General features: G+C 41.5%; 1 long non-coding RNA gene across 3 annotated transcripts in view; it reads left to right on the top strand.

The window, feature by feature from the left end:
- Nucleotides 1-12,990: 12,990 nt before the first annotated feature.
- LOC116574431 overlaps nt 12,991-24,072 on the top strand; it is a 132,465-nt gene continuing 121,383 nt past the window's right edge. For all 3 annotated transcript variants that reach the window (XR_004279294.1, XR_004279295.1, XR_004279293.1), the window contains exons 1-2: nt 12,991-13,017; nt 16,596-17,155. This is a non-coding gene — a long non-coding RNA (uncharacterized LOC116574431). The remainder of the gene's footprint in view (nt 13,018-16,595; nt 17,156-24,072) is intronic.

The following is a 24,072-nucleotide window of genomic DNA, read 5'->3' as shown; positions in this document are numbered from 1 at the left end:
GAGCTTTCATAGCTTCCACAGAAATACTCATGCTGGGCTCTCTAATTGTAACTCGCATAATTTGAGTCTCAGCCTGTGTGTGCCCAGCAACTCATCTTATGCTAACTGCCTCTTTTTGGGTTCTATCATATCCTTGGGGGATCTCCTGAGCAAAGTTCACCTTAAGGCAACTCTGAATCAGCTTTCCTCCCAATGCAGTCCACATGCTGCCACTAAAAACACTCACAAATCCTTGTCCCACTGTGAACTGTAGCTTGTTCCCAGTGCAGGGTTTTACTCTGTAGACATTGGCTTCAGGTTCTGGCCTTGGATTTTCTCCAGCATGGTCTGATATCTGTCTTTGGACCCCACATATGCCAGACAATCAAGGTCAAATGCTCTTAGCTCTTCATGAGATGTTTCTGTTACTTGCCCTCCCCTACCCCACCCTCCAGGAGGGGAAGAAAAAAATTCTAGCCCTCCAGAATTTGCTGCACTAATATGGCTCTGCAATCCCTCTAACTTCCATCTTTTTATACCTCAAGAGAGTTGATAAGGAATGATGGCAGCCCTGAGTTCTTACCATTCACTTTGCAAGTTCTGCAGAGGTGATATTGCCCTGCACTTTGTCATGTAGGGGTACTTAGTGCCTATTGTTTGCTTTCCCCAGCTTTAGAGTAAGGCAGAAAGACTCCAATTTTAACATCTTGTTATGTGAAGGGGTCATTTCAATGCCCTGGAAGCTGACCTTTAGCTGACATTCTTGGTGTTCCAAAGCAGAGCACTTTTACTAAATCATTGGCTGCAGAAAATCTGTCAGAAGATTCAGTTTGTCCACAATTAACATTAACGTCAAGTGTGACAGCTAATTCTATGATGCTTTCAGCAGTGAAAATTCTCCTGTCTCACCAGTCTTTCTGCCATCCACAAATAAAACAAGCTGACTGTCAGTGGATATAACCAATTCTTCTCCATTAAAAAATTCTGTGTTCTCACTTTAGAATTTTATTTCTACATAAAAAAAAATCAATGTGTTCAATACTATCATGGGATAAATCATAGTCTCATTGCTATTAAAAGAAAGTTTTAGTTTATTTTTTGTGTTTTTTTAGTTGTATTGGGGTATAAATGATACACACAAAATGCACATCTTTAATGTGTATATCTTGAGGATTTGGATTTGGATATGCCAATACCTGTGATGCTATCACCACAAACAACATACCACATATATCCTTCACTTCCAAAAATGTTCTTGTATCCGAGTGTGTGTGTACATGCCTGTGTGTGATGGTAAGAACACTTGACATGAAATCTATTCTATTTTATAGTGCACAACACCATATTGTTAACTATAGCTACTATGTTTTACAGCACATATCTGGAACTTATTCATTTTGCCTAACTGAAACTTTGTACACATGGATAAATCATTCCCCATTTCCCCATGATCCCAACCCCTGGCAACTACTATGCTATTCTCTGCTTCTATGAGTTAAAACTTACGTCAATTGCTGTTGGAATCTGCAGCATCTGTTGCAATGACAAATATCTGGGGCTGAAGTCGCATGACCTCCATGTGAACAAGTCATGCCAAACAGGATGATTTAGTCATGGACTTCCCGATAAAAATAGTAACTACAGTGAAAAGTCAACCAGAACCCAAGAGTATGTACTGACTACTGTGGCTTTCTTTGTGAAGAGCAGATTTTCTACTGCAAAGTTAAATTTCTTTTCCTTCCTTCTCCCCTTCCTCCTCCCCCCTCTTCCTCTTTTCTTTGTATTGCTCTCTATATGTCATTTTTAGTTAAAAAATTGCTTCGCTTTTAAGAAGATCTAGTGATTTCCATTCTGAAGATGGTGTCATAAAATTGGCATTTCTCTCTTCTTCTTTCAGCTTCTGTGAAAGCAACAAGAAAAGAATGAGAGATGCAAACACAATACCTGTCACCAATGAAAGTGAGAGATGATAAAAATTTAGAAAAACAATGTAGATGAAGTAATAATATAACAATGGTGGTGAGCAAACCACCCAGGGTCAGGTAAAATTAAAATGATATCCATGTAAGTAGATCCTAGAAACCAGGGTGATTTTCTAAGGTCTCATGTAGAGTCTCATGTAGAGGCGCAGAATTTTAAAGCCCTTGCCAGGAAATTGGGAGAAAGTTTCACTGGGTGGCATGGAAGTTTTCCCTTTGTTTGGTATTGTTCTGAGAAATGAGGAATGAGAGAAATGAGAAATGAGGAACAACACAGACAAAGGAGGAATTACATGGGTAAATAATTTGCAAGAAGCAGACTGTCCTTGTGGTGATGGATGGAACTTCAAGGTCTTCACATGATGAACCTCCCCACAACTGATGAACTCCACAGCTAGGGAAAAGTAAGTTCCCAAAGAGCTCATAGTTACCACCATATCTTGGCTCTTTGCCCACATGATCCTCACATAATTACATATAGCTGCATACATATAATTTGTTCGTGAAAAACTTACCTCTTTCAAATGATGTGAGAAAAAAAAGAAATCAACATATATACATACAGTTATTACTAGAAAGAGGGAGAAAAGGAAAATAGGACAAATTGCTGATAAAGAATACTCAGTAGAAATACACTGCAGATAAATATTGTATGCAGATATCTGTCCAGTCATTAAAAAAATTTAAGAGGTAGGGCATCTAGGTGGCTTAGTTGGTTAAGCATCTGCCTTTGGCTCAGGTCATGATCCCAGGGTCCTGGGATGGAGTCCGCATCAGGCTCCCTGCTCTGTGGGGAGTCTGCTTCTCCCTTTATGTGCACACATGCATGTGCACATGTTGTCCCCCTCAAATAAGTAAGTGAATCTTTAAAAAAAAAATTAGAGGCAATTGCTCTAATACAGAAAAGAGACAAAGCAGAAATATAAGGTGTCAAGGGGAGCTTGTTAGAGAGTACGAAGAGATGAACTGTGATTTGGCAGAGTTCAGGAAAAAGTCAAAGCAAAATAGAAATAAAAAAGAAATAAAAACTGCTATAGAACTAAAGGCAAAATGATTAGCAGCATAACAGAAACTCGCCACTGATGAAAACACAGTAAGGGGCCTGATAAAAATGAGCACACTGAAATAGAAGCTAAAAGTTAAAAAGATTAGAGAAAAAAATTATAAACAGATGAAGGTGATATGCCTAATTGGTGTCCTAAAGATGAAAAATGGAGATAATGATTCAGAAAAATATTTAGACAATCTTACAGATAAAAGAAGACTCTATAGTTTGAAAGGGTATGCTATTTCCTGGGAAGATTTTACTCAGACTCATGCATGGAATCTTCAAGTAAAAGAGAAATTCCAGTTAAAAACAGGAGTTTAGGCTCAGACTTCACAGAAAATAGTGGGCAGCACTTAACAATTTCATACCCAGCCAAAATATTAGGCCTGTATTAACATAATAGACATTTTCCAATATGTTAGAATGCGGGGAATGTCGACCCCTTCTTTAAAAAACTACAAAAGGGGCGCCTTGGTGGCTCAGTGGGTTAAGCCTCTGTCTTTGGCTCAGGTAATGATCTCGGGATCCTGGGATCGAACCCCACATTGGGCTCTCTGCTCAGCAAAGAGCCTGCTTCCCCCCTCTGCCTGCCTCTCTGCCTACTTGTGATCTCTGTCTGTCAAATAAATGAATTAATTCTTTAAAAAAAAAAGAAACTACTAAATGATAGGGGTGCCTTGGTGGAGCAGTTGGTTAAACGTCCGACTCTTGGTTTAGGCACAAGTCCTGCTCTCCGGGTCCTGAGATCGAGCCCTGCATCTGGCTTGGCCCTCAGAGCAGAGTCAGCTTGGGAGTCTCTCTGCCACTGCCCCTCCCCCCATGTATTCTCGCTCTCAAATAAAGAATCTTAAAAAAATGTTAAAAAACTATTAAAGGATAAATCACAGCAAATCAGGAAGGGATGATGAGTATAGGAAAATGGTGATGGGACTAGATCTACCTCATTGAACAAAAACAAAATATTGCTACAAACAACACAAATGCTATAAACCCTGATAAATATGGGCAAGAGGTAAAGAGAAAAAGGTATTATCATTTTGTTGTTTTTTCATCTCTTACAGTGAAACATTCAAAGATCCTACGTAAAGCCGATGAAACAAGTGAGGGACACATGAAGGGACACGTAGCAGCGGGAGTGGTATCTCCTTACGAGGAAGAGTATTAACCCTGGGTCTGTATTATTGCAGCTGTATCACTGTCTTTATGACCTGGCTTGGAGTCGGTTTTACTTTTGTTTTAAATTTTCTAAGGAACAGTGTGCAGTCTCACTGCTAGCACCGGGCTGGGACTGTACCCACATCCTTGCCCTTGCAGAGCCTCTGGATAAAAGCACAAGTATATTTACCATTACAAAACGAACACTAAAATGATACTAGCTTCAGCTAAATGGGGCAACAGAGTAGAGGGAGGCAAAGGGAAAGGAAAATATATGGGCTAATTTCATCTTTGGTCAAAGCATAGAGTTAATTGGCACTGTAGAAACACGCCCCTGTGACTTGGAGTAGGCAAGGATTTATTAAACAAGGATGCCTGCAGCTCAAATCATAAAGGAAGGATGTTTTACCCATAACAATTCTAGAAAACTTCTATTCCTTAAAAGAAACAGTAAAGTATGTATGTATCGATGAAAAGTCATACATAGACATGTAATCACTAGAAAAAAATTCTTCCACATTTTCAGAAAAAAATAAAATACAAAACTAAAGTGAAAAAAAAAAAAACAAAGAAGAAGCTCACATAAGGAAAGATTTTTAAAAAAGGACAATAAAGAAGACATACTTTTCTTCTGAAGAAAATGAGAAGTTTCCTTCCTGACTCTTTTTTTTAAAGATTTTATTTATTTATTTGACAGAGAGAGACACAGCGAGAGAGGGAACACAAGCAGGGGGAGTGTGAGAGGGAGAAGCAGGCTTCCTGCTGAGCAAGGAGCCTGATAATGGTCTAGGTCCTAGGACACTGGGTTCATGACCTGAGCTGAAGGCAGATGCTTAATGACTGAGCCATGCAGGTGTCCCTGATTCACTTTTCTTACTTTGTTTCTCTTTCCCCTCATCTCTTGCATGCAGAAGCCAAGAGAAATAAAATCACTTCGCTCTTTTGGAAAGGCTTGTGGTAAGGGGTGAATGCTGGCCCTCAAACAGAGAAACATGGCCTTTTATAATCATAACTATTACCATCAGTTGTTGCCATCAATTTGCCTCTCTTTAATTTTGCCTGAGAGTTGATAAGGCTTAGAACTAATGCCAAGCTGTGCACGTTACTTCCTGTGAGGTAAGAACATAGGTTGTGGAGAATGATACTTATGAATTTAAAATGTAGCTTTGCCATTCCCTCTCTGTGCAACCTCCTTACTTCTCCAGGCTCAGCTCCCTCATTTAGAATATCGGAATAAGACACACTGTGCAGAGTTGTCATGTAGGTAACGAAAGGTAACATTTATTGAGCGTTTACTGTGCACCAGGCTATTTAAAGCATGTGTTAATTCACTGAATTCTCTCACAGATCTGATGAGGCAGGTACTGGTATCATTCCCATTTTACAGATAAGTAAACTGAGGCACGGAAACAGGAAGCTATTCATTCAAACCCACACAACTGGCTAATGGAGTAACTGGGATTATGAGTCTTGGCAAACTGACCCTAAAGCCTGCATTCTTAACCTCTTTGCTCTACTGTCTGTTGAATTCGAAGGATGAGAGGTAACATGTGTCATATGTCCTACAACAGTAAGTAGGTGTCAAAGAGGAAAATGGATACCACGAAACATTCACTAATGTTTCAGGTCAAGGCATGGAGAGGTCAGGTGAACTGCTGATTTTCAAACCATCATGAAAAGGAGCTGAAAATTCAGGAAAAAATGAACAGACAGAAGGGTAGTGGAAATTCCGGATAAGTAGGAGTTCCTCTTGGGAAGCCGGAACAATGAGCAGAAGGTTTGGAGCAGATGTCCCTGGCCACCTGCACTGTCATTCTTCACGAAGCAACGTTGTCTGTCTTGAAAAAGAGGCTTCCTGGGAGGAGCCTGGAATAACCTGGGGAATGGCTTTAGAGCCATTTTGTAGGGTACAGGGCAGACTGAAAGGCTTCTGTTACTTTTGGTTCTGAAACTCGGGATGTTCAAGTCAGTTTATCTATAATGAGTGGAGTTAACAGTCATTGATCTCAACAGGGAAGTTTCAATACTTCATCAGTGAGCTGAATGGATAAGCTTCTCCTTCACTTCAACAAAAAGGGTTGCAGTATACACACATACTCACCCTTACCAGCATAGACACACATTCACATGCCCACATACCTACACACACGTGCGCACACACGGGGGTGCATCCCACCAGCACCCACCCCCCATGACCTTTTCAGATTGTGAATCCCAAAGTCCTCCAATCTGTTTAATTGACTTCCGTCTGAGGCGAAAATGCCATTGATCTGCCCATGTGGAAGCCTCCTTCTCTCTGTGTGAATTCTGCCTTTCCAAGCGAGATTGCAAAGTTCTGCCAGGACCGAAGGAGCTGACTTGAAATGCAAAGCAAATGTTCGGAAGGAAGGAAGTTGCTAAGTGCTTTGCACCTTGAATGCAAAGGCCTATTTTTGAGTCTGGGGATGAAGAGCTTTTGTCCCCTCCCTGTGCCTCCACCCAGAGCCCAGGTGCTCACTGGCCGCACAGCCCACCCCAGTGTGGGCCATGAGCAAAGACCCGGGCTTCCCAGCTTCCCAGAAGGAAGAGAAGCTTATCCAGTATACGGCAAAGGACAGGCCTTCCGTTCACCTCATTCTCTGCTGCCCTCTGTCACCTCCTGACATTATGACTCTTGATTTCCAAAGTCCAAGTAACTTACTTGTGCTGCTCAGACCCTCCTGTGTCCCCTCCATGGTAAGAACAGCCATTCTACTGTGCGCCAGAAACATTTATCTCCAGTCACGCTGCTGTGCCGAGCTGGCAAAACAGATGTCCGCTTTGTGCTGGAGAGGCTCTTTGCTCTTTGGCTCCCACAGAGACCAACCTGGCAGGGGTGCAAGGCAGAGCAGCCGAAGGGAAAGCCTCACGGTTCATTCCCCACCTGGCTCCCAAATATGCAGAGCCCCTCCTGGGCACTGAGGGGATGCAGGCGTACGGTCGCCCTCATTGGCCGCTGGTCCCCGGTCTTGCCTAAGACGGTGGTTTGAGGATGAATTGTTAGAAATCATCCTGCTCATCCAGGGCCCAATGGAAGCACAGCCTTTTGCTGCAAGGCTCTGTACACTACTGTGCTGCTTAGCAGGGGGAATGGCTATTTGGATGAAATTAGATTCTAAAGTTAAAGCCACATGGGCATGAATTAAGTCCTGAGCGGGCCATGGGATGGCAGGTAGACCCTGCCACCTCTGCCCTCAGGCTGTACCAGGAAGGTGCTATTGATCTGCCAGGGTTCTTTCCGGAGTCTGAGTTTGAACAAGCTCTAAAAGCTAATTTCAGGGGCACCTGGGTGGCTCAGTGAGTTAAAGCCTCTGCCTTCAGCTCAGGTCATGATCCCAGGGTCCTGGGATCGAGCCCTGCATCGAGCTCTCTGCTCGGTGGGGAGCCTGCTTCCCTCTCTCTCTCTGTCTGCCTCTCTGCCTACTTGTCTGTCAAAGAAATAAATAAAATCTTAAAAAAAAATAAAAGCTAATTTCATAGGGACACTGAAAACCTCAGTAAGAAGAGGACAGTGGGTACCTACAGGGCTCAGACCCTTCCACATCTCTCTCTCCAGTTGGCAACCTTTCTTTTTCAAGTGAAAGGGAATGTATTGTAAGTGTGGCTGAAGCAGATGTGTCCTGTTTTCAAATAGTTGTAATTACAACAATGTAGAGATAAAAAAGGAAATGAATTAAATTGAGGACATAAAATATCAATCAGATGGGATTGGATGTGTTCAGAGTCTATGGACTGCAGGCTTCCCCACATATGTGGTATCTAAAATAGTCAGGTGCAGGCTTCTGGGTGGCTCAGTCAGTTGGGTGTCTGTCTTCGACTCCAGTCATGGTCCCAGAGTCCTGGGAGGAAGCCCTGCATCGGACTCCTTGCTTGGTGGGGAGTCTGCTGCTCCCTCTGCCCCTCCCCCTTGCTTGTTCTCACTCTCTCTCTTCCTCCGTCTCTCAGGTTCATAGCATCTGCACGAAATGGTGGTGGCCAGAACAGGAGGGAGGGAGAAATGAGGAGATGCTAATCAAAGGTTTCAGTCTGGAGAGATGAGTACATTCCAGAGGTCTGCTGTATGTCATTGTGTCTGTAGTCAACCGTACTGGGTTGTGCATTGAAAAACTTGTCAAGGGGACACAGTTCATATGCTTAAATAAGAAGAAAAGAAAAGAAAATGTTATATAATAAATCAAATCAATAAATGTTATGTAATACATCAAATATAAAATAAAAATCAATCTAGGAAAAGGGCCGGAGGCACACCATGAGAGAGGACATGAGATCAAAGACCTTTCTAGAACTGCTGGCCCCATGGCTGTTTGGTGAGTGAGGTCTGAGTCTCAGAGCTGCATGAACACACTCTCCTTGTCATCAGTGTGAGCGTGAGGAAGGTAAGGGGACGCTGTCCTTTTTGGCAGTGTGTCTGCCTTACCTGGAGGCACTCTGAATATTTGCTGAGAGAACATGTCGGTTGAATTGCCCTCTGCTGAAGATACAGAGCGGTGGATTATCTTCTCTCAAAGATGCACACGACCTCATGGATTTCTGAGTCAGCATGGTCCCGGTACTCTGTTTGCGTCAGGGAGAAGCAATGGCAGGAGACGCCTGGTTTTCAGGCTCTCCACATAGGAGTGCGGGAGTTGGATTGACTCTTAACCTGGAGACTGGCTATGGTTCTCAGACTACTCAAGAGGAGGGGAGAGCCCCAAGAGGATTCCAGCTCCCCTAATGGAAAGAGGCCTGATCTGGCTTTGGTATGCACTATTCAGTAGCAGAGATGGACCAATATTTACATCCAAGTCCCCGCAGGACTGCACTCTATTCGCACGTAGAAATCAATTCGTAAACTCTTTGAGTTAAGGTTTATACAAAGATGCTGACTTAGTAAGAAAGGCCTGGGATGAAGAAACAGTTTCCAGCACGGGTAGTTCAGGACAAGAGCCATAGGAACGCAGATGAGAATCTAGCTCACAGCAGATTAAAAAATTTTTAATATTATCTTTTGGAGTGAGGAGACATTATTAATTAATATCATAATCTATTTCATTCTTTGTTAAATTATGAATTATGAATAGTATAATTTATAATTATGAATAGTAATTTTATAATTATGAATAGTAAAATACACATATCAAAGATGTAGACTTGGTTATCCTCAGTCAGCTTCTAGAAAGCAAACTTTAAGAAACCCTCCTAGTTTTGTCATAAACAGACATCTGGGTCTCATGGCAGCCCGTGAGGTTCTGAGTGGGCCAAGCGAGGCAAGCTGGTGTCCTTATAGAATTTTATCTTGAAGTAGCTTCTATCTGGCTTGCTAAGGTGCCCATTGGTTTATAGATAGGGGAAGCAAAGGCAGTGATCTTATGCTCACATGGTCTTTATCTGAAATTCTTTCTTACTGATAGCAGAGTAGCAAGTTTTCTGAGGGATTGGCAAAGACCTTGATTCGGGTCTCTGGGAGGCGGTGGAGGGAGTTAGCCTGGGGTAGGTAGGTCTTCGTTGTCTCTCAGGGACTATGGTTTAGAAGAAGGCTCCCATGGCCTCTTTTACACTGTAATTTTCTCTGAGAGGAGTCACTTGATACTCAAAACAAAAACAACACTTGGTATTTCTTGAGTATCCGCTATGTTTTAGGTTGGGGGCTCTGTTCCGTATTTTAGGCATATACAACTCTCTGAAATCAATAGTACCATATCCATTAAGTGGGTGGGAAAATTAAGAAGTAAAGAGAAGTAGAAACTTGGCCTTAGCTAACCAGAGAGAGGTCCTCCTGTGATGGGACCACTGGGATGGATTGAGGACCCCAGCAGAGCGGATACAGGAAACCAGAGAGAAACCTTGCAGGCTGCGTGGGCTCTGAACCCGCCATGACTGTGCGCCACAGGCTAGACCTTCGAGGAGCCGCTGTGTGTGTGTGTGTGTGTGTGTGTGTGTGTAATACCTGATTGCGGGTTGGGCCAACTGAGGATACATTACGGAGGCTAAGTGGAATGCTGCACAAATGGAAATAAAGGATTCAGGGGTCATTTCCTAGCTAGACATCTAGCAAATAAAAGTGATGCGTGCTTTTACCTGCGGGAATGCTAGCATAGCAATTTGATAATAATATTTGACACTTGCTTCACCGAGTCCTACTCTTCCAAAATGATTTCCTGAAACAGCTCTTCTTCTAAGTCCATCTCCTTAAAATTAGACTCCTCGAGGGTCAGGATCAGGGGCTGGAGCGGCTACCAGCTGCCCCAGCTCTTTAGCCGCACAGCCTAGGTTTATGCCATGGTGGTTTTTTCCCCACGTTTCCCGAAATTTCACTGACTGGGAAGTGGAAGACAGGAGAACAGTGAGGAATGTGCGAAACAGAAATAAATCTTCTTTTAGAGACTTTATATTATAGTGGTTCAATTTCTTTTCAGCTTCGCTGAAGCAGATCAATGTACACCCAAGATAGTCAAGGTTTAAAAAAAAAAAAAAAGAAAAGAAAGGAGGGAAAAAAGAATGTATAATAAAATAAAAGTTTATTTGGCAGGATTTCTTTCAGGGGAGGGAACATTTTGGTGTGTGTGGTGGAGAACTTCAGTAAGTTGCTGGGGAGGGAGAGTAAGACCCAAAGGGCTTGCCCAAGAAGGAAAGGAAAGTTCCCTGATCTCAAGGCATCCCAAGAAAGGCAATCTTACAAAACACATAGATGTAGAGGAATGGGGAAGGGGGCGTTGATCCAGAGCTGAAACTCCAGGAGCCACACAGCTGGGAGAGGTTTTGGAAGAAGAAAAATACTCTCCAAGAATATGTAAGTTGGCTTTTGCCTGCGCTCCCGTAGTTTCTCTTCTCAGTTTTGGCTCTCCCACTCCCAACAGAATAATCTTCAGCCCAGTAGATGTTTCTCACTCTTTTTAGGGGGATAGAAGTGGATTCTCTTGAGGAAGTTTGAAGATGTTTTTCTGTGTTCGGGGCAAACAGGAGGCAGGTGGGACTACAGTGGGTAGCTGATGTCTGCTTTAGAGTGACAAGTGATAGTGACCTGTGTGAAATAGCAACCTTTCACTTTTGTCATTGAGAATGTTGCATTTTATATGTAGGATATTTCATTTAATTTTGCTTTGCTTAAGATTCTATCTTTTCTTTTCTAAAGAAGATTTATTTATGTATTTTAGAGAGAGAGAGCGAGCGAGCACAAGCAGGAGGGGCAGAGGGAGAAGGAGAGGGAATCTCCAGGGGGCTCCTTGATGAACTGTCATGGGGCTGCAGCTCATGAGCCTGAGATCGTGACCTGAGCCGAACCCGAGTCAGAGGCTTAACCAACTGCACCACCTAGGTGCCCCCCCAATCTTTTCCGTTTTTGGTTTTTTTTTTTTTTTTTTTAAAGATTTTATTTATTTATTTGACAGAGAAGGAGAGAGAGAGAGAGAGCACAAGCAGGAAGAGTGGCAGGCCAAGGGAGAGAGAGAAGCAGGCTCCCTGCCGAGCAAGGACCCTGATGCGGGACTCAATCCCAGAATCCTGGGATCATGACCTGAGCTGAAGGCAGACGCTTAACAACTGAGCCACTCAGGAGTTCCCCATCTTTTCCTTTTTTTTTTTTTTTTTTTTTTTTTTTTGGTGATATTTCATACAACTCCCTCCAGGAAAGCTAAGGTGCTCAGTAACACGTTGGCAGATAATACTGCTTGTGGGTAATCATTGCTTTCTCCCAGGAATTACATATTTTATGACTTTTTCAAAGAACAGTCTATGGCTTGGCAAGCTGTCGGATCACAGTAGTTCCCGTTATCCATGGTTTTGCTTTCTGCTGTTTCGGTAACTGATGGTCAGCTGTGGTCCCGAAGCACACCCAACTGTTACAAGGTGAACAGCAGCCCAGGGCTGCAGTGTCTGTGTCATTCCCCTTACGTCAGTCATCTCAGCACGGAGGCATTTTACCACCTCACCCATCACAGGAGGGGTGAATACAGCACAATAAGATATTTTGGGAGACAGTGACAACATTCATATAACTTTCACTGCAGTGTATTGTTAAAACTATTCTGTTTTATTATTGTTACTGTTAATCTCTTACTGTGCTTAATTTGGAAATTAAACTTTATCATAGGTAGGTATGTACCCATAGTACAGATGGGGCTAAGTACTATCTGTGGTTTCAGGCATACATCTGGGGCTGGGACAAGAGAGGTCTACTGTCCTCTCCTATAATCCAGAGATACCATACAGTCTCCTGGAGAACTAGTTCTGAGTTGCAAAAATACGAAAATAAAACTACGAGAGAGAATGTATCGTTTATGGTGAGTGAAAGTAAATGCAGAGGCAGATAGGAACGGAGGAGAGCTGTTTGCTCTGCCTGAAGGAAGGCACTAGAGACTTTGGAAAATAATATCCTTAACATTTCTATGGCTCTTCATAGTTTTAAAGTGCTTCCTGGTAATTAAGTGTCATTAATCAGATATTAGCTGTGGGTCATTCAATGAATTAGTTGTTGATTTAGACTGAGAGCTGTTCATAATTTTGCAGGCTAAGAACAAACATGATTCCTTTTACATTTCACAAAAATTTTGACTTCCTTATGGTCATTGAGTGTTCTAATGTGTGTGGGTTTGGATTATGGATACCAATAGGTACTTATTATTATATGCATTTACATTTATATAGACTACTAATTTATAACCTGTTAGTTTGCTATAGAGGTCCCCGTCTCTCTGTGGTTTCACTTCCTGCAGTTTCAGTTACCTGCAATCCACAAGCAGAGGATCCTCCTTCTAATGAATCGTCAGGTCAGTCATAGCCTAATGCTATGTCACAATGCCTCTGTCATTCACCTCACGTCATCTTGTCATGTAGACATTTTATCATCTCAGAACAAGAAGGGTGAGTATGGTACAATGAGATATTTTGAGAGAGAGAGAGAGACTATATTCATATAACTTTTATGACAGTATATGGTTATAATTGCTCTATTTTATTATTATTGTTGTTGATCCCTTACTGAGCCCAATTTGTAAACGAATCATTATCAGAGGTATGTATATAGGAAAAAAACAGTGTAGATAGGGCCTGAGACTGTCTGTGGTTTCAGGCATCCAGTGAGGGTCTGGGGACCTATCTTCCTTCGGTAAGGGGGGTGGGGACAGATGCCTTTACAACACCTGTGCAGGTAAGACTATGTAGGGAAACTCTTAAGTTTGAGAAGTGTCACCATGAGAGTCATCACTGAACACCCTTCCCTAACACAGAGGGGCGTGCTGGCATGGAGTAGCCAGTAAAAAACATATAATGGAGTCTCCTTGCTTCTATAGTTTGAATGTTGCCACTGGGAAACACCAAAAGATTGTAAGGGGATCTGGAAGAAATACCATTTAAGCTGTGTAAGGGCCTATTTAGCCAGAGTGGCCCCACCTTGGTTGAACAGCCCCTATTTTGTTGTTTATGCAGTTAAACTTAAACTGACCGCCCCCAACCCCGCCCAGGGGAACTTACCTAAAAGCAAGTCTGGGAAACCAGTCCCAGGTAACAAAGCCCAAATACAAAGGTGGGTCAGGTCAGGTGGCAATAACAGCCCAAATGCAGGGATGAGTGGGGTCGGGTGGAGACATCCAATCAGTAGAGTGCACATACTGTCTCCCTAGCTACCAAGGAGTGTGGGCCCCACCTTCTGGGCGCCCATTCTGACTAAGGTGATAGGCTAGTTCAAATAGCTACTATGGGGTGAATTGTAATTCAATTGGCCACCCGTGTGTGACCTAGCATGACTGTGCAGCTTTCTCTGTGTGTTACAATCTCATTGGCCACCTGTGTGTGGCCAGGCCCAGCCACATGGTCTTTGCTCTATAAAAGTTAGTCTGTGAGGCAGGGGTGGGGGGGGGGGTCGCCCTCTGTGTAATGGGTGGCCCCGACCGGTCTGTTTGACGGTCGGTTTGATTCTTTTTTTTTTTTTTTTTAAAGATTTTATTTATTTATTTGACAGAGAGAAATCACTAGTAGGCAGAGAGACAGGCAGAGAGAGAGAGAGGAAGGGAAGCAGGCTCCTCGCTGAGCAGAGAGCCCGATGTGGGACTCGATCCCAGGACCCTGAGATCATGACCTGAGCCGAAGGCAGCGGCTTAACCCACTGAGCCACCCAGGCGTCCCTGATTCTTGATGCTTGGTACGAAATAAAGCTTTGCTTGAACTTCACTTTGTATCAGTCTCACTCCTTTGACCATGGACCCATTATTGGGGGACCCAACATTGGGAACCCAACAACTGCAAGTGGATGCCTTATCTAGTTGGCTATTTCTATAAATCATAACTCAGTTTACCTTCAGTCTAAGCTGAAATAAATTATACATATGAGACTGAGGTTTATTTGGCATATTTATGTCTAAATATCAAAACACACTTTTCCCCACTAGTATTTCTGCACACCTGTTCTTCAATCAATTATCACAAGTAACTGAGGTCTGAGGGAAGCCATAGATCTTTGGAGTAGAGCTTTTTAGAAACAAATGGGGGACTCCTTTGGGTCTGATGCTTGAATCTACCAGTATGACTATGCTTCTTGTTCGTTTTCCTACAAAGGCTGTGAAGCTGTGGTCATTTGTCCTAGCAGAGCCTCCACATTTCCCCTTCTTCCTATTATCATACCCAGTCTCTGTAGCCACTTGGCCTGGGTTTGAATCTGGATTCTCTGACTTACTAGCTAAGTGACCTTGGGCAAGTTACCTGCTTCTCTGATGCTTGGTTTACTTATCTGCAAAATAAGGAATAATTTCTCTCCTGTCTTCAGATGTTAGAAGGGTTAAATGAGTAAATAGTTATAAAGTGCTTAGTACAGTGTCCGGCATGTTCTTACTACTGTGTAATTATCTGTTCACCCTATTAAAGGTTTCACATTTCACATTTCACATCACCTCGCTGAGTCAACTACAGAAGGTATTCTATTAGTGTTTGCTAAGTCTCTTTAAAATTCACATTTTAAAATACTTGGCCAAAAAATGAGTTCGGGTTTCTTCTGTTAGCAGAAAAGAAATTATACTTTGCTACGGGTGAACTTTAAGAGACAGAAATTGGCTACCTTTGCACTACAAAGAACTGCTTTCTTTGAAAATACCAGGGGCCTGAGGGCTGGGCAGAGGACATTTGGTGGTGGTTATTGAACATTGTGGACGAGATGGCAGGGAAGTCACAGCTCACGGAGGTTGGTCACTGGTGAGTCCAAGGCAGGAAGCTTGGCTGGTCTCAGCAAATCTTGCTTGAAGTTTTTCAGTTTCATCCACACTATATTTCACTGCTTTATAGGTTAAGGAAACATCACAAAGCAAGTCAACAGCCAGAAAAAGGGGAATGATTTGTTTCAGGAATGTTTAAAAATTAAAAATTACCCCCATGCTCAAACAAAACAATTTCCATTCAGTAAAAATATTTTAATGTTATACAACAAACTTTTAGAAGGCCAAGTTTTGTCTACAATGAAATAAATATGAAATAGCAGGCTATTAAAATTCCTAAAAGATTGTATTGAATTTAGGACATTTTTGCTTGGAAGCCAAAATGTCAGGATCCTCTTAGGATCCTACAAATGTGATTAGGAAATGGAAATGTGCCCGGCTGATGCTCCAGCCTGGGGCCCACCGTAGAAATAGTTACCATCAACTGCATCTCAAAAACTAACACAGAGCTGATATTTCCTCCCAAGACAGGCTCTGTGTTCTCCTTTATTTCACAATGTTGATTCAGGTTAGGAGGATGATTAAGTTAAAGGAGGCTAAATTATAGTTCAGTAACAAATGACCCCAGCTCTGACAGGTCCCAGAACTCTGTTTTGTGTCAGTGCCGAGTCCTGGATCCAAGTGCCCTGTCCCCTCCAGGCTAAAAGCTTTTGCCCCTTTTACTCTTCCTCACCCTGCTTGCCCTCTAGCTATAGAAGCCTACTGCTTGTTAGTCTGTGAGAGGCTCATAGTGGAGACTGGAAGTGCCTCCCTCCTCCTCAGGGACAGATGACTTTTGCCTCAACCGCTCCCTGAGAAACAGATTTTACCTGAGCCCTGGCGGGTGGGAATGTTCCCTGTCCCTCCCATGCCACGTCAAGCTTTTGTTCTAAACTGGTTCCTGGTAGTTCTCATTTGGCCTTTGAGAACTCATTAAAATTGAAGCTGTTTTTTTTTTCTTTCTTTCTTTTCTCCTAATCTGCTTTTATGGTAGCTAACTCCTCCTCCCGGGCTCTGGCAACTGAGACAGGCATGTGCCCTTTCCTCCTCTGGGGAACTTGGTCCCATTTGTACTTTGCTTGGTGCCGTGTAACCTCCCCTCTCGGATGGCCTCAAGAAAAGTTACGATTTTGTAGACCACCTTTTCTGGTTCTCAGAGTGGGAGTGATGCTCTCCTGCAGCTTTTTGCATTTTAAGCAGAAGCTGAGTTGATATTGAAGCCTTCCTCAGACTGTAATTGTCTCCGCTTCTCTATCCCAGACAGGTGATGTAGAAAGGCAAGCGTTCCAGAAATTTTAGAGGAACGAGCTGTATTTGACCCAGCCGGAGGAGCACACTCTTGTTCACCTTATTATGCTCACGGGAGCATCGTTACTATGTCCTGTTTAGAAATTTCTACATAGCCAACTGTTTCATGTGGAATTAATCATAATCTTTCTCTCTTATAATCAAGACCACTTCAAACGGATCCTCAAATATTTTTCTCGACATCTCCCAGCACACTCAGCGGCACCCGTCCACCTGCAGGAGCAGACCTCCAGAGTGGGGTTAGACTTCCTTCCTGGGAATCCAGAGTAGGCCACTTACTCACACTGTGGCCTGCGGCTAGCTGCCTAACCTCTCCACCGCTCAGCTTCTTCGTGTGTAACATGGAAAAAGTAGTTAATACTTACCTCATAGGTTTGTTATGAAGCGCCCAACCTGCTCTAGACTAGTCCCATTTCTCTGAGAACCTCCTCTGTCAAAGTAGAACACGTAAGACACTTATGTTCAGCTCAAGTTTCCCCCTTGCTGTTTTTAAGATCAGCCTCTGTGAGCAGGTAAGAAATATGAGCTACTTCATATGGGAAAGGGGGAGGTCCTTCTCACTACCTTAGAACAACCGGTGAAGCTACCTGGTTTGATGAGTTCTACTGTGTATACCATCTTTCCAAGCCTTTTCTCCTGTTATCCTGTTTAGCTTAAAATATTGTTATTCCGACTAAAACAGTGTTCCAGTTAAATAACAATTGATTTGAAGTTCTAGCTATCTATGGAGTTTTAAAAAGCATTAGTTCTCTTGGGGCGCCTTGGTGGCTCAGTGGGCTAAGCCATATTGCCATATTGCTGCCTTAGGCTCAGGTCATGATCTTAGTGTCCTGGGATGGAGTCCCACATGTGGCTCTCTGCTCAGCAGGGAGCCTGCTTCCCCACCCCGCCCCGCCTCTCTGTCTACTTGTGATCTCTCTGTCAAATAAATAAATAAAATCTTAAAAATAAAAAAAGACATTAGTTCTCTGCAATGTAGCCCTGTCCACTGTTCTTGCCTGAGGAGCCACTTCAAAGAAGTAGCCTAAGAAGGAGAGAGCAGTGTGTTGTTGAGACCGCCTGGAGGGTACATGCAACTGAAGGCTGTTAGGGCCCCTGTATAAACTTTTAAGGTTCTGCTGGTGGGTCTGGAGATCTACTCCTCTTGTAGCTGCCATAGACAAGCCTCATAGGTTCCCTACCATTCTGGGGTGACTGGCCTCTGTTTCAGATTTCAGTCAGGGAGCTCCCCAGGTTTTGAGCCAGCAGAGGGAGGGTGTAACCTCTCTCAAATTTAATTTCTGAGTTCTTTCCCAGACACGGTACTCATGTGTATATGTTTAGTGCCCACAGAAAGATCAGCCTCTGGAGGTATTCTGGGTGGTAGACCGTTAGCTGGCCTTGCTCTGATGAGTTCAGACCCATTAGATATACTTAGCGGAGCTTACTGAGTGAGGAAGATGGATTACAAAAGGTTCCTGACACTGTTTTATTTACTGAGATGAAGTGAGTAATTTCCCCCCTCCCCCCAGAAAAAGAAAAGAAACCAGCCAGGTACTGGGTAGGGGTAGAAAATTTTCTGAGATAGAGAATCCTCATTATGTTCATTTTAAATCCCTTATCCAGCCCATCCCTTTGCTGGGTGCATAGTAGGTCTGTTGATGGACACAGCATGTACTGAACAAACATGTTTGACTTATTTTGTCACAATAAAAAAAAGTGCACCGTAGGCTCTGAAAATTAAGATCAGTCTAAGCAGGTGGCTGTCATTTAAGGACAATCCATGTGCCCATCTGCATGCTAAGGATTTGAAGTAGGATGAATTGCTTATTCTCAGAGAACCTACAAAGGTAGATATTACTATTATTACCTCCATCTTTTTGATGAGGTATCAGTGTTAAAGCCTGGATTTGGAACTGGTGTCCTGATGAGGTCTAGAAGATAGGGAACTGAGAGAGGTGGAGGGTTCTTACCCCCTCTTTTGTTATATCACTCCTGCTTTCATCCTGTGATGGGATAAGGGCTTTGGTACCCTGATCACAGGGCATAGAGACTCATTTACACATCATTTGGATTTCTCTTTATAGACTGGTATATGTAAAATCAAGGAATTGATAAACACCTCCAGCTTGCTGAGCCGTAATTAATTCCTATGCCATATTCCCCATTTTTAATGATTAATAAAATCATACTTTCACTACTTCCTCTGTCTCACCAGCATTCATTAGAACTATTGTTAGCCTAACAAATCCCCTGGTACTCCTCTTAAATCATCTTCTCATTTAATTTCATCCCCTTTGTTACGCTTAATCCTTTCTGAATAATGTCTCCTTCTACTGATTTCTGGTCTGATTTGAACTTCTTACTCTTTCCCTGTGGATTTTGTTTGTCCAGTATACTTATTTCACTCTTGTTCAATTTCCCTATTAGTCAGCTCTTCTACTTTCTAAATTGTTTTGTGTTTCATTCTGAATGATTTCTGACATTTAAATTATTTATGGTTAGGAACTTTACAGAACCAAATGCAATATCTTTTGGAATTGCACAGAATGTGCCTGGGGGAAAAGCCCAAGTGTGCATCCATCATTTCCATCTTCTTCTTTAGGGACTGTTGTGAATGATTTGTGTCCCACGAAAAGCTATGTTGAAGTCCTAACACTTGGTGCCTGTAAATGTGAGCTTATTTGGCAATATGGCATTTCCAGATGTAATTAAGTTAAGATGATGTCACAGTGGAGTAGGACAGGCCCTTACCCTTAATCCAATATAATTGGTGTTCTTATCTGAAGAGAAGAGATATAGAGAAAAACACGTGAGGGAATGCCTCCTGATAATAGAGGCAGAGATTGGAACGATACATCTACAAGTCAAGGGGCAGCAAAGATTGCAGGCACCTCTAGATGTTAAGAGGAAGGCATGAGCATGCCTGGGTGGCTCAGTGGGTTAAAGCCTCTGTCTTCAGCTCAGGTCATGATCCCAGGGTCTTGGGAACGAGTCCCACATTGGGCTCTCTGCTTGGCAGGGAGCCTGCTTCCCCCTCTCTCTGCCTGCCTCTCTACCTACTTGTGATCTCTCTGTCAAATAAATAAATAAAATCTTAAAAAAAAAAAAAAAAGGAAGGCATGAGATAAATTCTCCCCTCTAGAGACTTCAGAAAAAGCACAGCCCTACTAACTCCTCAGTTTCAGACTTCTAGTCTCCAGAACTGTGAGACAACAAGTTTCTGTTATTTTAAACCACACAGTCTGTGGTAATTTGTTATGGCAGCCTAAAAAACTAATACAGGGACTAGATCATTTCCTGATTTACCATCCTCCTCACCTTAGTTGTCATGGCATCAATATACTGGACACTCTGTGTGTTGCTGGCACTGGGCCAATTGTAAGCATGTCATATCTGATTGAATCTTCATAGCCCCTGATTTATTTTTCCTGATATACAGATGAAGAGACTAAGCCCTGGTGTGGCTTAGAGGTGGACCTTGAAATGAATTTAAATGGATCGACTCCAAAACCGCTATTTTTTTTTTTTTTTTGGAGTACTTTGAACCACTATGTTTTTCTGCCATACAATGAAGCAGTGTGGTCATTTGTTTTTACTGATTTAACATTTTGAAGATTATATTCTGTGTATAGTATTCTGGCTTCATTCTTTTTTTAACAGGATGAAGTCATTGTTACTTTCCCCCACAATACTCCGTTCCATTTCCAATGTTTCTAGCAACCTCTGTTCCCTTTATTGCTACTTACTTCCTTTCTTTAGATACATTTTAGTCACTAGTAAATTATAGAATCAGATCAGGAGAAACTTAATTATTATTTGTTTATGTCTCTGAGGAAGAGTATAGGTCAAAACAATTTCTCTGTACCTTGTGATTCAAGGAGATGTGTACCTATCTATTAGGACACAAATGTGCCATGTCTGCCTTTCCTTCCAGTTATAATTTGGTTAAAAAACTATTCCTGGGGGTGCCTGGGTAGCTCAGTTGTTTAAAGCCTCTGCCTTTGGCTCAGGTCATGTTCCTAGGGTCCTGGGATTGAGACCCGCATCCGGCTCTCTGCTTAGCAGGGAGCCTGCTTCCTCCTCTCTCTCTCTCTCTCTGCCTGCCTCTCTGCCTACTTGTGATCTCTGTCAAATAAATAAATAAAATCTTAAACACACACACACACACACACACACACACACACACAACTATTCTTGGCTGAAACAAGGAGCAATAATCAAAGATTCCTTGGCTTTATGCTCTGAGGCAGTGTTTTGAAAAGCTTCTAAAATAACCCAAAACCTTTTGGCATGGGTGAGAGCTAAGTCTGGAAAGGAGAAGTCCCTCTACCTTTCTCCCTTTCATTTGGTTACTTGATTTATATTTTAAGCCTTTATTTTTAGGTTATATGTTAATAAAAAATATTTTAAAGTTTTATTTTATTAACTATAAAGCACTTTCATATATATTATTTCATTTGATTCACACAACACTCTTGAGATATAGGCAGGGTGGGTACTATTATTTTTATTTAGGAATGAGAAAGTAAACCTGTAGAGGTGACATGGTTTGCAGGGTCATACAGACAATAAATGGACGTGGATTAGACCCAGAGTATTGTGGTTTCTAACATCCAGTTAAATTTTCACAGATCAATGCAATTTAATAATGAAAATTAACATTTATATTGTATATTTAATCTCATAATCCTCACAACGACAATATAAAGTAGGTTTCTAAAACTCCTATTTCAGAAACCCATGGCCAGAGACTTAAAAAAGCAGCTTGGGAAGGTTGAGTCAATCACCCAGGTCTCACGGGTTGTAACGGTACAGAGGGTTTGAACCTACCAGGAAACACATACTCTTTGCCATTCTAACTGCACATCTTTCCCGAAGGAAACATTTGTTAATGGGAAGGTAAAACCAAGGAATGGTTTAGGGGTTGATGATACACGAAGGTCAATCTCAGCCTAGAATCAAAACCAGGATTTCCCTCAAACAGGCGACACGGACCGGTAGTGTAATTTGAATGAAAAAGCCATAGTGTAGTCCTCCCTCATCTGCAGTTCCGCTTTCCGCAGTTTCGTTAGCGCATCAGCCCAGGTCTGGGAGCCCATGATCCTTTTGACGAATCATCAGAAGGTCAGCAGCAGCCTAACTCTACTACGTCACAGCGCCTGCGTCATTCTCTTCTCTTTCTCCCTTGGCGCAGGCGTTTTCTCATCTTACATCATCAGGAGAGGGGTGAGTACAGTGCAAGAAGATGTTTAGAGAGAGAGAGACAACATTCATGTAACTTTTATTAAGCATATTGTTGATTGCTTCTCAGGCTTTTGGTCAGGTATGATTACAGGATATTTTTATATTATTATATATTATAATTATTATAATTATATATTATATTAAAATATATTATAATTATAATATTATATTATAATAATTTCAGGGTATTGTTATATTATTATATATTATATTTATTATGAGTATATATTATATATAAAACATAATTATAATTATTATATGATAATATAATAATAATTATATTATTATATATTGGTCAGGTATATTACAGGATATTATTCAATTTTATTATTAGTTATCATGGTTTATCTCTTACCGTACCTAGTTTATTAGTTAAACCTTATCATAGGTATGTCCATATGTATCGGAAAAAAGCATAGTCTATATGTATAGGGTTCACTACTATCGGCGATTTCAAGCGTCTGTGCTGGGGGTGGGGGTGGGTCTGGGGACAGAGCCTCTGTGCACAAGAAGGGACTGCTGTGTATTTCTTTTACATCGGAACTTTAGTTGGGTTCAGATTCTCTTGGTTCCTAACTCACATCACTTAAATAATCCCTATTCTAACAGAGCATTTAAATAATTTACTTGACTTTTGAAATGCATATTCCTAGGTCTTCTTCCATGTTAGGGTTATTTCAGGTAACCTCCTGAGACATGAAGAGCTGAAATCCTTGAGTGATGACACTCTCTGTGCTGTTAGGTGACAGGTTTCAGGAGCCGACAGACACCTAATTGGTTTAACAGTGATCAGACTCTTGAGAAGTTAAAACCACCTTCACATCACAATGACACGTAATGGGAGAATTTGGGGGGGAATTAAAAACACCATTTCTTCCCCCCTGCACTTTATTGTTATATGTACTGACCACAATTTTTTTTTTTAACAATTACGTCTTAGGGACAGAGGATTTTTTTCTTTTCAGAAAGCAAGCTGGCTTAGGAACTTTGTCTGATGTTTTCTATTGAGCAAATTTCTCTGGACTCATTTAAAAAAATAAATAGAAATCTCTTACTTAAGAGATGCTTGACAGAAAATCTTTGCGTACTCACCATTTGTTTATTGACTTCTCTGTCTAATACTTAGATTGGAAGATATTGGAATATTTTCTTTAAATCATTCATTGAAAACCTTTAAAGTGAATTTAAATCTTCAGGGATATTCAGAGCCCTTATTTCCAATGAGGAAAACAACAAATTCACTTGGAATTGTTTGTGTCTAAATATCAATATATGTGAATTATGTTTACTTTCACAAGTGCCATCTAATGAAAATATTCAGAGTAGCTTTTCATTTTTCAACTAATCTTAAATAATTTATTCATCTATAAAATCAGGCAAGCATTAAATCACTTCCTAGGATATTGACAAAAACCTGTTTTCTTCTCAATTTCAGCATATATTAAGACCCAAAATGAATTTAGCATTGGAATTAGTGATTAATCTAATTTATGCTACGTGTAATTAAAAAGCCTAACGTTGAGGGGACATATACACACACACATATATGTATATATAATTATATATATATATATACCCACACATATACATGTATATAAATTTTTTCTTTAAAATTTAAAAGATTTACTTTTAGAATGTTTGATGATTTTATTGGTTGTCTTACCACATTGATCTCCACATGTGCTGGATTGATTGAACACATCGAATATGTTGGTTTTAACAGTCCACTTCAATACAATAGGATGCATTATTACTGCACCTCTTAATACTAAAGAATTTATTGGCCATCACTCCATAGTGAAGGCTTTTCTTTTTATTTATTTATATTTATTTTTTATTATGTTTAGCCAATGTATAATACATTATTAGTTTTTGATATAGTGTTCAATGATTCATGAGTTGTGTATAATACCCAGTGTTCATCACCACATGTGCCCTTCTCAGTACGCATCTCCTGGTTACGCCACCCCCCCATCCCCTCCCTAGTGAAGGGTTTTCTATGTCTCTGCTTTGATTCAGGCTGTTTGTAGAGGGCCAATTTAAAGGAGAGACATACTTTTCTATTTTATCAGTGATATTCTTTAGTTGAAGAATAACAAAAACCAAAGTGTTCTCAAGATGTAAACTGGAATATATTCTGTATTCTGACATTTTCTCAGTGCGCCTTTTTTGGTGTGTAATTTTCCTAGTTTTTTCCTATTGT

This window comes from Mustela erminea, chromosome 15 (assembly GCF_009829155.1).
Source record: "Mustela erminea isolate mMusErm1 chromosome 15, mMusErm1.Pri, whole genome shotgun sequence".
Taxonomy (NCBI): domain Eukaryota; kingdom Metazoa; phylum Chordata; class Mammalia; order Carnivora; family Mustelidae; genus Mustela; species Mustela erminea.
This window is presented reverse-complemented; position numbering and strand designations above follow the sequence as displayed.